The sequence below is a fragment of the Oreochromis aureus genome, linkage group 3 (genome assembly GCF_013358895.1).
Source record: "Oreochromis aureus strain Israel breed Guangdong linkage group 3, ZZ_aureus, whole genome shotgun sequence".
Lineage (NCBI taxonomy): Eukaryota > Metazoa > Chordata > Actinopteri > Cichliformes > Cichlidae > Oreochromis > Oreochromis aureus.
The window spans coordinates 37,417,548-37,431,939 of NC_052944.1; the positions used below are offsets into that span (position 1 = coordinate 37,417,548).

General features: G+C 44.3%; 12 non-coding genes across 12 annotated transcripts; all 12 read left to right on the forward strand.

Annotated features, from left to right (window-relative positions):
• The first annotated feature begins 501 nt into the window (after positions 1–501).
• trnal-aag lies at positions 502–583 on the forward strand. The gene has a single exon. It is a non-coding gene; the product is annotated as a tRNA-Leu (tRNA).
• A 471-nt stretch (positions 584–1,054) lies between these two features.
• On the forward strand, positions 1,055–1,126 carry trnae-uuc. Its single transcript has one exon. It is a non-coding gene; the product is annotated as a tRNA-Glu (tRNA).
• A 733-nt stretch (positions 1,127–1,859) lies between these two features.
• Positions 1,860–1,940, forward strand: trnal-uag. The gene has a single exon. It is a non-coding gene; the product is annotated as a tRNA-Leu (tRNA).
• A 1,542-nt stretch (positions 1,941–3,482) lies between these two features.
• On the forward strand, positions 3,483–3,554 carry trnae-uuc. The gene has a single exon. It is a non-coding gene; the product is annotated as a tRNA-Glu (tRNA).
• Positions 3,555–4,288: 734 nt separating this feature from the next.
• On the forward strand, positions 4,289–4,369 carry trnal-uag. The gene has a single exon. It is a non-coding gene; the product is annotated as a tRNA-Leu (tRNA).
• A 1,543-nt stretch (positions 4,370–5,912) lies between these two features.
• Positions 5,913–5,984, forward strand: trnae-uuc. Its single transcript has one exon. It is a non-coding gene; the product is annotated as a tRNA-Glu (tRNA).
• Positions 5,985–8,336: 2,352 nt separating this feature from the next.
• trnae-uuc lies at positions 8,337–8,408 on the forward strand. Its single transcript has one exon. It is a non-coding gene; the product is annotated as a tRNA-Glu (tRNA).
• A 733-nt stretch (positions 8,409–9,141) lies between these two features.
• Positions 9,142–9,220, forward strand: trnal-uag. Its single transcript has one exon. It is a non-coding gene; the product is annotated as a tRNA-Leu (tRNA).
• Positions 9,221–10,763: 1,543 nt separating this feature from the next.
• trnae-uuc lies at positions 10,764–10,835 on the forward strand. Its single transcript has one exon. It is a non-coding gene; the product is annotated as a tRNA-Glu (tRNA).
• A 732-nt stretch (positions 10,836–11,567) lies between these two features.
• On the forward strand, positions 11,568–11,647 carry trnal-uag. Its single transcript has one exon. It is a non-coding gene; the product is annotated as a tRNA-Leu (tRNA).
• Positions 11,648–13,186: 1,539 nt separating this feature from the next.
• On the forward strand, positions 13,187–13,258 carry trnae-uuc. Its single transcript has one exon. It is a non-coding gene; the product is annotated as a tRNA-Glu (tRNA).
• A 734-nt stretch (positions 13,259–13,992) lies between these two features.
• On the forward strand, positions 13,993–14,073 carry trnal-uag. The gene has a single exon. It is a non-coding gene; the product is annotated as a tRNA-Leu (tRNA).
• The last annotated feature ends 319 nt before the right edge of the window (positions 14,074–14,392 follow it).

The window sequence follows — 14,392 nt, forward strand, 5'->3', positions numbered from 1 at the left end:
TCCTCCAACTTCCTGACATACCATCTGTTACCAGTATGAGTGTGAGAGACATGCTAAAATCCAGTGGTACCAAGGTATTATACAATAAAATAATGTGATTATACATAAATAAAAGAAATTCTTCTGCAAAAGTCATTTATAACGTGCAGATGTTTCATGTCTTTTTATTAACAGTCTCATTACTGACTGGTTAGTGGACTTCCCCGCATGCCACTCAAGTGTGCTTCAAGTCCACCGCATTGTAAGGTGTTAGGTTGTGTGGTCTCACGGATCTGGGTTCAGACTCCAGGCTCCTCATACATGTGGGTTGAAACCCTATTGCTGCAATAAGATTTTAACCAGGGCAGGCAGATGCTATTGTATCCAAAAACATTCAGGCAAGTATTAAACATGTTCTTCTACAACAGTAAGAGCATTACTGAATGTTCTGGGCATCTAGTTTGTGTTGCACTTTTTCAATTTTTACTGTCTAGATTTTTGCGATGGGGTTCTTGGTCTAATGGTAGCATGACCGAGCGGTCTAAGGTGCTGGATTAAGGCTCCAGTCTCTTCGGAGGCGTGGGTTCGAATCCCACTGCTGCCATAGTGTTCTAACGGCAATGTTCTTTTCGTTTTGTCTCCATCCCCTACCAATAAATTGTAAGGGCTGCAGTGGAAATCAAATCTTTTGTAGAATGTCTGTCAAGTCCAAACATGCAGGAATCTCATCCAGAGCAATTCTTCCAAACCATATTAGTCAGGGTGCTGTAAAGTCGTTTACGACTTGCATGTATTCGTGTCTTTTTATTCACGGTGTCATCACTGACTAGTTAGTGGACTTCCCGCATGCCACTCAAGTGTGCTTCAAGTCCAGTCCACTCCCTTGTAAAGTGCTTTTGACCAGAACCTGCAACCGCTGGAGAACTGATTAAGGTGCTGCTATGTTGGTCTCACCAAGGCTGCAGAGTGAGAAGACTGTCCTTGACTTCATGACAGTGGAGCACTCCCATATAGTCTAGCGATTAGAATTCCTGGTTCTCACCCAGGAACACGGCAGTGACAGTGGCGCACTACTTCCCATATGGTCTAGCGGTTAGGATTCCTGGTTTTCACCCAGGCGGTCCGGGTTCAACTCCCGGTATGGGAACATGTCTTTAATGTGGCCCAAAGCCAATGTGTTCTTTGCGCTAATCCTGGCTGAAGTCAACCATCAGGCAAAGCAACAAACCTCTGGCTAAGCACATGGTATAAAACAGCCAACTGTTCAGATCAGGACTCTACAGTCCAGTAACTTTCAATGATGAAGATGTACACATCCTGGACAAGCAGGGGAGTCTAGGTGGAAAGCAAACGACCATCTTTAAACCAAGGGAGGGGAATTAAGGGTACATCTTTCACCATCTTACAATGCTTGACTCTCATTCCTTGACTCTCTGTGAATGGTAATCCTGCCTGTTGATCAGTGGTTATGACAAGTTGCATATCGACAATGATGAAACTGAGCCAAGAGCCCATTGTTAGTCAGGGTTGATGAACAGTTTGGCGTATTATGTACATGTACTCTTTATAAAGTTGGGGAGACTCGTTCCACTTTGTATTGCACATTTTCAAGCTCTAATATTTCGCTGCTGTATCGGTAGTGTGGTTGTGTCGCGTCACGGATCTGGGTGAAGAGTCCAGTCTCCTCACACGTGTGGGTTGAAATCCCATTGCTGCAATAAGATTTTAACCAGAATAGGCAGATATTTTTGTATCCAAAAGTATTAAACATGTTTTTCTACAACAGTAAGAGCATTACTGAATGTTCTGGGGTTCTATTTTGTGTTGCACTTTTTCAATTTTACTGTCTAGATTTTTGCAATGAGCTTCTTACTCGCGATGGTAGCATGACCGAGCGGTCTAAGGTGCTGGATTTAGGCTCCAGTCTCTTTGGGGCGTGGGTTCGAATCCCACTGCTGCCATAGCCTTCAGGTTCTTTTGTGTTTGTCCCATGCCTTACCAATAAATTCTACGGGATGCAGTGGAAATCAAATCTGTTACAGAATGTCCGTCAAGTGCAAACATGCAGCAATGTCATCAAGAGCAATTCTTCCAAACCACATTAGTCAGGGTGCTGTTAAGTGTTGTGGAGGTTGTCCATTCAATAAAGCCTGCACACAAGCGGTGATCGGTAGCTAGCATTCTTTAATAAAAGAAGAACGGACACCAAGCTTGGTGAGGGAATGCATCATCAGCGGGGCAAACAATGGGCAGTGTCCCTAACTGAGCCTAGCATGGCCTTCAGTTAAATACCTCTTACAGGAACAAAAGGCAGTACACAGCTCTTTTCACACCTTTGGTCCCCCCACCCCAAAGAAAGTTTCACACTCCTTGCTACCTCTTACAGTGGAGAAAGAGACAAAAGACTCCCCCCCCACTCTGGGTCCTTTTGTGTGAATGTTTCCTCCAACTTCCTGACATACCATCTGTTACCAGTATGAGTGTGAGAGACATGCTAAAATCCAGTGGCACCAAGGTATTATACAATCAAATAATGTGATTATACATAAATAAAAGAAATTCTTCTGCAAAAGTCATTTATAACGTGCAGATGTTTCATGTCTTTTATTAACAGTCTCATTACTGACTGGGTAGTGGACTTCCCCGCATGCCACTCAAGTGTGCTTCAAGTCCACCGCATTGTAAGGTGTTAGGTTGTGTGGTCTACGGATCTGGGTTCAGACTCCAGGCTCCTCATACATGTGGGTTGAAACCCTATTGCTGCAATAAGATTTTAACCAGGGCAGGCAGATGCTATTGTATCCAAAAACATTCAGGCAAGTATTAAACATGTTCTTCTACAACAGTAAGAGCATTACTGAATGTTCTGGGCATCTAGTTTGTGTTGCACTTTTTCAATTTTTACTGTCTAGATTTTTGCGATGGGGTTCTTGGTCGCAGTGGTAGCATGACCGAGCGGTCTAAGGTGCTGGATTAAGGCTCCAGTCTCTTCGGAGGCGTGGGTTGAATCCCACTGCTGCCATAGTGTTCTAACGGCAATGTTCTTTTCGTTTTGTCTCCATCCCCTACCAATAAATTGTAAGGGCTGCAGTGGAAATCAAATCTTTTGTAGAATGTCTGTCAAGTCCAAACATGCAGGAATCTCATCCAGAGCAATTCTTCCAAACCATATTAGTCAGGGTGCTGTAAAGTCGTTTACGACTTGCATGTATTTTCGTGTCTTTTTATTCACGGTGTCATCACTGACTAGTTAGTGGACTTCCCCGCATGCCACTCAAGTGTGCTTCAAGTCCAGTCCACTCCCTTGTAAAGTGCTTTTGACCAGAACCTGCAACCGCTGGAGAACTGATTAAGGTGCTGCTATGTTGGTCTCACCAAGGCTGCAGAGTGAGAAGACTGTCCTTGACTTCATGACAGTGGAGCACTCCCATATAGTCTAGCGATTAGAATTCCTGGTTCTCACCCAGGAACACGGCAGTGACAGTGGCGCACTACTTAACCAGTCCCATATGGTCTAGCGGTTAGGATTCCTGGTTTTCACCCAGGCGGTCCGGGTTCAACTCCCAGTATGGGAACATGTCTTTAATGTGGCCCAAAGCCAATGTGTTCTTTGCGCTAATCCTGGCTGAAGTCAACCATCAGGCAAAGCAACAAACCTCTGGCTAAGCACATGGTATAAAACAGCCAACTGTTCAGATCAGGACTCTACAGTCCAGTAACTTTCAATGATGAAGATGTACACATCCTGGACAAGCAGGGGAGTCTAGGTGGAAAGCAAACGACCATCTTTAAACCAAGGGAGGGGGAATTAAGGGTACATCTTTCACCATCTTACAATGCTTGACTCTCATTCCTTGACTCTCTGTGAATGGTAATCCTGCCTGTTGATCAGTGGTTATGACAAGTTGCATATCGACAATGATGAAACTGAGCCAAGAGCCCATTGTTAGTCAGGGTTGATGAACAGTTTGGCGTATTATGTACATGTACTCTTTATAAAGTTGGGGAGACTCGTTCCACTTTGTATTGCACATTTTCAAGCTCTAATATTTCGCTGCTGTATCGGTAGTGTGGTTGTGTCGTCTACGGATCTGGGTGAAGAGTCCAGTCTCCTCACACGTGTGGGTTGAAATCCCATTGCTGCAATAAGATTTTAACCAGAATAGGCAGATATTTTTGTATCCAAAAGTATTAAACATGTTTTTCTACAACAGTAAGAGCATTACTGAATGTTCTGGGGTTCTATTTTGTGTTGCACTTTTTCAATTTTTACTGTCTAGATTTTTGCAATGAGCTTCTTACTCGCGATGGTAGCATGACCGAAGCGGTCTAAGGTGCTGGATTTAGGCTCCAGTCTCTTGGGGCGTGGGTTCGAATCCCACTGCTGCCATAGCCTTCAGGTTCTTTTGTGTTTGTCCCATGCCTTACCAATAAATTCTACGGGATGCAGTGGAAATCAAATCTGTTACAGAATGTCCGTCAAGTGCAAACATGCAGCAATGTCATCAAGAGCAATTCTTCCAAACCACATTAGTCAGGGTGCTGTTAAGTGTTGTGGAAGTTGTCCATTCAATAAAGCCTGCACACAAGCGGTGATCGGTAGCTAGCATTCTTTAATAAAAGAAGAACGGACACCAAGCTTGGTGAGGGAATGCATCATCGCGGGGCAAACAATGGGCAGTGTCCCTAACTGAGCCTAGCATGGCCTTCAGTTAAATACCTCTTACAGGAACAAAAGGCAGTACACAGCTCTTTTCACACCTTTGGTCCCCCCACCCCCAAAGAAAGTTTCACACTCCTTGCTACCTCTTACAGTGGAGAAAGAGACAAAGACTCCCCCCCCACCCACTCTGGGTCCTTTGTGTGTGAATGCTTCCTCCAACTTCCTGACATACCATCTGTTACCAGTATGAGTGTGAGAGACATGCTAAAATCCAGTGGCACCAAGGTATTATACAATAAAATAATGTGATTATACATAAATAAAAGAAATTCTTCTGCAAAAGTCATTTATAACGTGCAGATGTTTCATGTCTTTTATTAACAGTCTCATTACTGACTGGGTAGTGGACTTCCCGCATGCCACTCAAGTGTGCTTCAAGTCCACCGCATTGTAAGGTGTTAGGTTGTGTGGTCTACGGATCTGGGTTCAGACTCCAGGCTCCTCATACATGTGGGTTGAAACCCTATTGCTGCAATAAGATTTTAACCAGGGCAGGCAGATGCTATTGTATCCAAAAACATTCAGGCAAGTATTAAACATGTTCTTCTACAACAGTAAGAGCATTACTGAATGTTCTGGGCATCTAGTTTGTGTTGCACTTTTTCAATTTTTTACTGTCTAGATTTTTGCGATGAGGTTCTTGGTCGCAGTGGTAGCATGACCGGCGGTCTAAGGTGCTGGATTAAGGCTCCAGTCTCTTCGGAGGCGTGGGTTCGAGTCCCACTGCTGCCATAGTGTTCTAACGGCAATGTTCTTTTCGTTTTGGCTCCATCCCCTACCAATAAATTGTAAGGGCTGCAGTGGAAATCAAATCTTTTGTAGAATGTCTGTCAAGTCCAAACATGCAGGAATCTCATCCAGAGCAATTCTTCCAAACCATATTAGTCAGGGTGCTGTAAAGTCGTTTACGACTTGCATGTATTCGTGTCTTTTTATTCACGGTGTCATCACTGACTAGTTAGTGGACTTCCCGCATGCCACTCAAGTGTGCTTCAAGTCCAGTCCACTCCCTTGTAAAGTGCTTTTGACCAGAACCTGCAACCGCTGGAGAACTGATTAAGGTGCTGCTATGTTGGTCTCACCAAGGCTGCAGAGTGAGAAGACTGTCCTTGACTTCATGACAGTGGAGCACTCCCATATAGTCTAGCGATTAGAATTCCTGGTTCTCACCCAGGAACACGGCAGTGACAGTGGCGCACTACTTAACCAGTCCCATATGGTCTAGCGGTTAGGATTCCTGGTTTTCACCCAGGCGGTCCGGGTTCAACTCCCGGTATGGGAACATGTCTTTAATGTGGCCCAAAGCCAATGTGTTCTTTGCGCTAATCCTGGCTGAAGTCAACCATCAGGCAAAGCAACAAACCTCTGGCTAAGCACATGGTATAAAACAGCCAACTGTTCAGATCAGGACTCTACAGTCCAGTAACTTTCAATGATGAAGATGTACACATCCTGGACAAGCAGGGGAGTCTAGGTGGAAAGCAAACGACCATCTTTAAACCAAGGGAGGGGAATTAAGGGTACATCTTTCACCATCTTACAATGCTTGACTCTCATTCCTTGACTCTCTGTGAATGGTAATCCTGCCTGTTGATCAGTGGTTATGACGACAAGTTGCATATCGACAATGATGAAACTGAGCCAAGAGCCCATTGTTAGTCAGGGTTGATGAACAGTTTGGCGTATTATGTACATGTACTCTTTATAAAGTTGGGGAGACTCGTTCCACTTTGTATTGCACATTTTCAAGCTCTAATATTTCGCTGCTGTATCGGTAGTGTGGTTGTGTCGTCTACGGATCTGGGTGAAGAGTCCAGTCTCCTCACACGTGTGGGTTGAAATCCCATTGCTGCAATAAGATTTTAACCAGAATAGGCAGATATTTTTGTATCCAAAAAGTATTAAACATGTTTTCTACAACAGTAAGAGCATTACTGAATGTTCTGGGGTTCTATTTTGTGTTGCACTTTTTCAATTTTTACTGTCTAGATTTTTGCAATGAGCTTCTTACTCGCGATGGTAGCATGACCGAGCGGTCTAAGGTGCTGGATTTAGGCTCCAGTCTCTTCGGGGCGTGGGTTGAATCCCACTGCTGCCATAGCCTTCAGGTTCTTTTGTGTTTGTCCCATGCCTTACCAATAAATTCTACGGGATGCAGTGGAAATCAAATCTGTTACAGAATGTCCGTCAAGTGCAAACATGCAGCAATGTCATCAAGAGCAATTCTTCCAAACCACATTAGTCAGGGTGCTGTTAAGTGTTGTGGAAGTTGTCCATTCAATAAAGCCTGCACACAAGCGGTGATCGGTAGCTAGCATTCTTTAATAAAAGAAGAACGGACACCAAGCTTGGTGAGGGAATGCATCATCGCGGGGCAAACAATGGGCAGTGTCCCTAACTGAGCCTAGCATGGCCTTCAGTTAAATACCTCTTACAGGAACAAAAGGCAGTACACAGCTCTTTTCACACCTTTGGTCCCCCCACCCCCAAAGAAAGTTTCACACTCCTTGCTACCTCTTACAGTGGAGAAAGAGACAAAAGACTCCCCCAATCTGGGTCCTTTGTGTGTGAATGCTTCCTCCAACTTCCTGACATACCATCTGTTACCAGTATGAGTGTGAGAGACATGCTAAAATCCAGTGGCACCAAGGTATTATACAATCAAATAATGTGATTATACATAAATAAAAGAAATTCTTCTGCAAAAGTCATTTATAACGTGCAGATGTTTCATGTCTTTTATTAACAGTCTCATTACTGACTGGGTAGTGGACTTCCGCATGCCACTCAAGTGTGCTTCAAGTCCACCGCATTGTAAGGTGTTAGGTTGTGTGGTCTACGGATCTGGGTTCAGACTCCAGGCTCCTCATACATGTGGGTTGAAACCCTATTGCTGCAATAAGATTTTAACCAGGGCAGGCAGATGCTATTGTATCCAAAAACATTCAGGCAAGTATTAAACATGTTCTTCTACAACAGTAAGAGCATTACTGAATGTTCTGGGCATCTAGTTTGTGTTGCACTTTTTCAATTTTACTGTCTAGATTTTTGCGATGGGGTTCTTGGTCGCAGTGGTAGCATGACCGGCGGTCTAAGGTGCTGGATTAAGGCTCCAGTCTCTTCGGAGGCGTGGGTTCGAGTCCCACTGCTGCCATAGTGTTCTAACGGCAATGTTCTTTTCGTTTTGGCTCCATCCCCTACCAATAAATTGTAAGGGCTGCAGTGGAAATCAAATCTTTTGTAGAATGTCTGTCAAGTCCAAACATGCAGGAATCTCATCCAGAGCAATTCTTCCAAACCATATTAGTCAGGGTGCTGTAAAGTCGTTTTACGACTTGCATGTATTCGTGTCTTTTTATTCACGGTGTCATCACTGACTAGTTAGTGGACTTCCCCGCATGCCACTCAAGTGTGCTTCAAGTCCAGTCCACTCCCTTGTAAAGTGCTTTTGACCAGAACCTGCAACCGCTGGAGAACTGATTAAGGTGCTGCTATGTTGGTCTCACCAAGGCTGCAGAGTGAGAAGACTGTCCTTGACTTCATGACAGTGGAGCACTCCCATATAGTCTAGCGATTAGAATTCCTGGTTCTCACCCAGGAACACGGCAGTGACAGTGGCGCACTACTTAACCAGTCCCATATGGTCTAGCGGTTAGGATTCCTGGTTTTCACCCAGGCGGTCCGGGTTCAACTCCCGGTATGGGAACATGTCTTTAATGTGGCCCAAAGCCAATGTGTTCTTTGCGCTAATCCTGGCTGAAGTCAACCATCAGGCAAAGCAACAAACCTCTGGCTAAGCACATGGTATAAAACAGCCAACTGTTCAGATCAGGACTCTACAGTCCAGTAACTTTCAATGATGAAGATGTACACATCCTGGACAAGCAGGGGAGTCTAGGTGGAAAGCAACGACCATCTTTAAACCAAGGGAGGGGAATTAAGGGTACATCTTTCACCATCTTACAATGCTTGACTCTCATTCCTTGACTCTCTGTGAATGGTAATCCTGCCTGTTGATCAGTGGTTATGACAAGTTGCATATCGACAATGATGAAACTGAGCCAAGAGCCCATTGTTAGTCAGGGTTGATGAACAGTTTGGCGTATTATGTACATGTACTCTTTATAAAGTTGGGGAGACTCGTTCCACTTTGTATTGCACATTTTCAAGCTCTAATATTTCGCTGCTGTATCGGTAGTGTGGTTGTGTCGTCTCACGGATCTGGGTGAAGAGTCCAGTCTCCTCACACGTGTGGGTTGAAATCCCATTGCTGCAATAAGATTTTAACCAGAATAGGCAGATATTTTGTATCCAAAAAGTATTAAACATGTTTTTCTACAACAGTAAGAGCATTACTGAATGTTCTGGGGTTCTATTTTGTGTTGCACTTTTTCAATTTTTACTGTCTAGATTTTTGCAATGAGCTTCTTACTCATGATGGTAGCATGACCGAGCGGTCTAAGGTGCTGGATTTAGGCTCCAGTCTCTTGGGCGTGGGTTCGAATCCCACTGCTGCCATAGCCTTCAGGTTCTTTTTGTGTTTGTCCCATGCCTTACCAATAAATTCTCACGGGATGCAGTGGAAATCAAATCTGTTACAGAATGTCCGTCAAGTGCAAACATGCAGCAATGTCATCAAGAGCAATTCTTCCAAACCACATTAGTCAGGGTGCTGTTAAGTGTTGTGGAGGTTGTCCATTCAATAAAGCCTGCACACAAGCGGTGATCGGTAGCTAGCATTCTTTAATAAAAAGAAGAACGGACACCAAGCTTGGTGAGGGAATGCATCATCGCGGGGCAAACAATGGGCAGTGTCCCTAACTGAGCCTAGCATGGCCTTCAGTTAAATACCTCTTACAGGAACAAAAGGCAGTACACAGCTCTTTTCACACCTTTGGTCCCCCCACCCCCAAAGAAAGTTTCACACTCCTTGCTACCTCTTACAGTGGAGAAAGAGACAAAAGACTCCCCCCACTCTGGGTCATTTGTGTGTGAATGCTTCCTCCAACTTCCTGACATACCATCTGTTACCAGTATGAGTGTGAGAGACATGCTAAAATCCAGTGGCACCAAGGTATTATACAATCAAATAATGTGATTATACATAAATAAAAGAAATTCTTCTGCAAAAGTCATTTATAACGTGCAGATGTTTCATGTCTTTTTATTAACAGTCTCATTACTGACTGGTTAGTGGACTTCCCCGCATGCCACTCAAGTGTGCTTCAAGTCCACCGCATTGTAAGGTGTTAGGTTGTGTGGTCTACGGATCTGGGTTCAGACTCCAGGCTCCTCATACATGTGGGTTGAAACCCTATTGCTGCAATAAGATTTTAACCAGGGCAGGCAGATGCTATTGTATCCAAAAACATTCAGGCAAGTATTAAACATGTTCTTCTACAACAGTAAGAGCATTACTGAATGTTCTGGGCATCTAGTTTGTGTTGCACTTTTTCAATTTTTACTGTCTAGATTTTTGCGATGGGGTTCTTGGTCGCAGTGGTAGCATGACCGGCGGTCTAAGGTGCTGGATTAAGGCTCCAGTCTCTTCGGAGGCGTGGGTTGAATCCCACTGCTGCCATAGTGTTCTAACGGCAATGTTCTTTTCGTTTTGGCTCCATCCCCTACCAATAAATTGTAAGGGCTGCAGTGGAAATCAAATCTTTTGTAGAATGTCTGTCAAGTCCAAACATGCAGGAATCTCATCCAGAGCAATTCTTCCAAACCATATTAGTCAGGGTGCTGTAAAGTCGTTTACGACTTGCATGTATTTCGTGTCTTTTTATTAACAGTCTCATTACTGACTGGTTAGTGGACTTCCCCGCATGCCACTCAAGTGTGCTTCAAGTCCAGTCCACTCCCTTGTAAAGTGCTTTTGACCAGAACCTGCAACCGCTGGAGAACTGATTAAGGTGCTGCTATGTTGGTCTCACCAAGGCTGCAGAGTGAGAAGACTGTCCTTGACTTCATGACAGTGGAGCACTCCCATATAGTCTAGCGATTAGAATTCCTGGTTCTCACCCAGGAACACGGCAGTGACAGTGGCGCACTACTTAACCAGTCCCATATGGTCTAGCGGTTAGGATTCCTGGTTTTCACCCAGGCGGTCCGGGTTCAACTCCCGGTATGGGAACATGTCTTTAATGTGGCCCAAAGCCAATGTGTTCTTTGCGCTAATCCTGGCTGAAGTCAACCATCAGGCAAAGCAACAAACCTCTGGCTAAGCACATGGTATAAAACAGCCAACTGTTCAGATCAGGACTCTACAGTCCAGTAACTTTCAATGATGAAGATGTACACATCCTGGACAAGCAGGGGAGTCTAGGTGGAAAGCAAACGACCATCTTTAAACCAAGGGAGGGGAATTAAGGGTACATCTTTCACCATCTTACAATGCTTGACTCTCATTCCTTGACTCTCTGTGAATGGTAATCCTGCCTGTTGATCAGTGGTTATGACAAGTTGCATATCGACAATGATGAAACTGAGCCAAGAGCCCATTGTTAGTCAGGGTTGATGAACAGTTTGGCGTATTATGTACATGTACTCTTTATAAAGTTGGGGAGACTCGTTCCACTTTGTATTGCACATTTTCAAGCTCTAATATTTCGCTGCTGTATCGGTAGTGTGGTTGTGTCGTCTACGGATCTGGGTGAAGAGTCCAGTCTCCTCACACGTGTGGGTTGAAATCCCATTGCTGCAATAAGATTTTAACCAGAATAGGCAGATATTTTTGTATCCAAAAAGTATTAAACATGTTTTCTACAACAGTAAGAGCATTACTGAATGTTCTGGGGTTCTATTTTGTGTTGCACTTTTTCAATTTTACTGTCTAGATTTTTGCAATGAGCTTCTTACTCGCGATGGTAGCATGACCGAGCGGTCTAAGGTGCTGGATTTAGGCTCCAGTCTCTTGGGGCGTGGGTTCGAATCCCACTGCTGCCATAGCCTTCAGGTTCTTTTTTGTGTTTGTCCCATGCCTTACCAATAAATTCTACGGGATGCAGTGGAAATCAAATCTGTTACAGAATGTCCGTCAAGTGCAAACATGCAGCAATGTCATCAAGAGCAATTCTTCCAAACCACATTAGTCAGGGTGCTGTTAAGTGTTGTGGAGGTTGTCCATTCAATAAAGCCTGCACACAAGCGGTGATCGGTAGCTAGCATTCTTTAATAAAAAGAAGAACGGACACCAAGCTTGGTGAGGGAATGCATCATCGCGGGGCAAACAATGGGCAGTGTCCCTAACTGAGCCTAGCATGGCCTTCAGTTAAATACCTCTTACAGGAACAAAAGGCAGTACACAGCTCTTTTCACACCTTTGGTCCCCCCCACCCCAAAGAAAGTTTCACACTCCTTGCTACCTCTTACAGTGGAGAAAGAGACAAAGACTCCCCCCACTCTGGGTCCTTTGTGTGTGAATGCTTCCTCCAACTTCCTGACATACCATCTGTTACCAGTATGAGTGTGAGAGACATGCTAAAATCCAGTGGCACCAAGGTATTATACAATCAAATAATGTGATTATACATAAATAAAAGAAATTCTTCTGCAAAAGTCATTTATAACATGCAGATGTTTCATGTCTTTTATTAACAGTCTCATTACTGACTGGTTAGTGGACTTCCCGCATGCCACTCAAGTGTGCTTCAAGTCCACCGCATTGTAAGGTGTTAGGTTGTGTGGTCTACGGATCTGGGTTCAGACTCCAGGCTCCTCATACATGTGGGTTGAAACCCTATTGCTGCAATAAGATTTTAACCAGGGCAGGCAGATGCTATTGTATCCAAAAACATTCAGGCAAGTATTAAACATGTTCTTCTACAACAGTAAGAGCATTACTGAATGTTCTGGGCATCTAGTTTGTGTTGCACTTTTTCAATTTTACTGTCTAGATTTTTGCGATGGGGTTCTTGGTCGCAGTGGTAGCATGACCGAGCGGTCTAAGGTGCTGGATTAAGGCTCCAGTCTCTTCGGAGGCGTGGGTTGAGTCCCACTGCTGCCATAGTGTTCTAACGGCAATGTTCTTTTCGTTTTGTCTCCATCCCCTACCAATAAATTGTAAGGGCTGCAGTGGAAATCAAATCTTTTGTAGAATGTCTGTCAAGTCCAAACATGCAGGAATCTCATCCAGAGCAATTCTTCCAAACCATATTAGTCAGGGTGCTGTAAAGTCGTTTTACGACTTGCATGTATTCGTGTCTTTTTATTCACGGTGTCATCACTGACTAGTTAGTGGACTTCCCGCATGCCACTCAAGTGTGCTTCAAGTCCAGTCCACTCCCTTGTAAAGTGCTTTTGACCAGAACCTGCAACCGCTGGAGAACTGATTAAGGTGCTGCTATGTTGGTCTCACCAAGGCTGCAGAGTGAGAAGACTGTCCTTGACTTCATGACAGTGGAGCACTCCCATATAGTCTAGCGATTAGAATTCCTGGTTCTCACCCAGGAACACGGCAGTGACAGTGGCGCACTACTTAACCAGTCCCATATGGTCTAGCGGTTAGGATTCCTGGTTTTCACCCAGGCGGTCCGGGTTCAACTCCCGGTATGGGAACATGTCTTTAATGTGGCCCAAAGCCAATGTGTTCTTTTGCGCTAATCCTGGCTGAAGTCAACCATCAGGCAAAGCAACAAACCTCTGGCTAAGCACATGGTATAAAACAGCCAACTGTTCAGATCAGGACTCTACAGTCCAGTAACTTTCAATGATGAAGATGTACACATCCTGGACAAGCAGGGGAGTCTAGGTGGAAAGCAAACGACCATCTTTAAACCAAGGGAGGGGAATTAAGGGTACATCTTTCACCATCTTACAATGCTTGACTCTCATTCCTTGACTCTCTGTGAATGGTAATCCTGCCTGTTGATCAGTGGTTATGACAAGTTGCATATCGACAATGATGAAACTGAGCCAAGAGCCCATTGTTAGTCAGGGTTGATGAACAGTTTGGCGTATTATGTACATGTACTGTTTATAAAGTTGGGGAGACTCGTTCCACTTTGTATTGCACATTTTCAAGCTCTAATATTTCGCTGCTGTATCGGTAGTGTGGTTGTGTCGTCTCACGGATCTGGGTGAAGAGTCCAGTCTCCTCACACGTGTGGGTTGAAATCCCATTGCTGCAATAAGATTTTAACCAGAATAGGCAGATATTTTGTATCCAAAAAGTATTAAACATGTTTTTCTACAACAGTAAGAGCATTACTGAATGTTCTGGGGTTCTATTTTGTGTTGCACTTTTTCAATTTTACTGTCTAGATTTTTGCAATGAGCTTCTTACTCGCGATGGTAGCATGACCGAGCGGTCTAAGGTGCTGGATTTAGGCTCCAGTCTCTTCGGGGCGTGGGTTCGAATCCCACTGCTGCCATAGCCTTCAGGTTCTTTTTGTGTTTGTCCCATGCCTTACCAATAAATTCTACGGGATGCAGTGGAAATCAAATCTGTTACAGAATGTCCGTCAAGTGCAAACATGCAGCAATGTCATCAAGAGCAATTCTTCCAAACCACATTAGTCAGGGTGCTGTTAAGTGTTGTGGAAGTTGTCCATTCAATAAAGCCTGCACACAAGCGGTGATCGGTAGCTAGCATTCTTTAATAAAAGAAGAACGGACACCAAGCTTGGTGAGGGAATGCATCATCGCTGGGCAAACAATGGGCAGTGTCCCTAACTGAGCCTAGCATGGCCT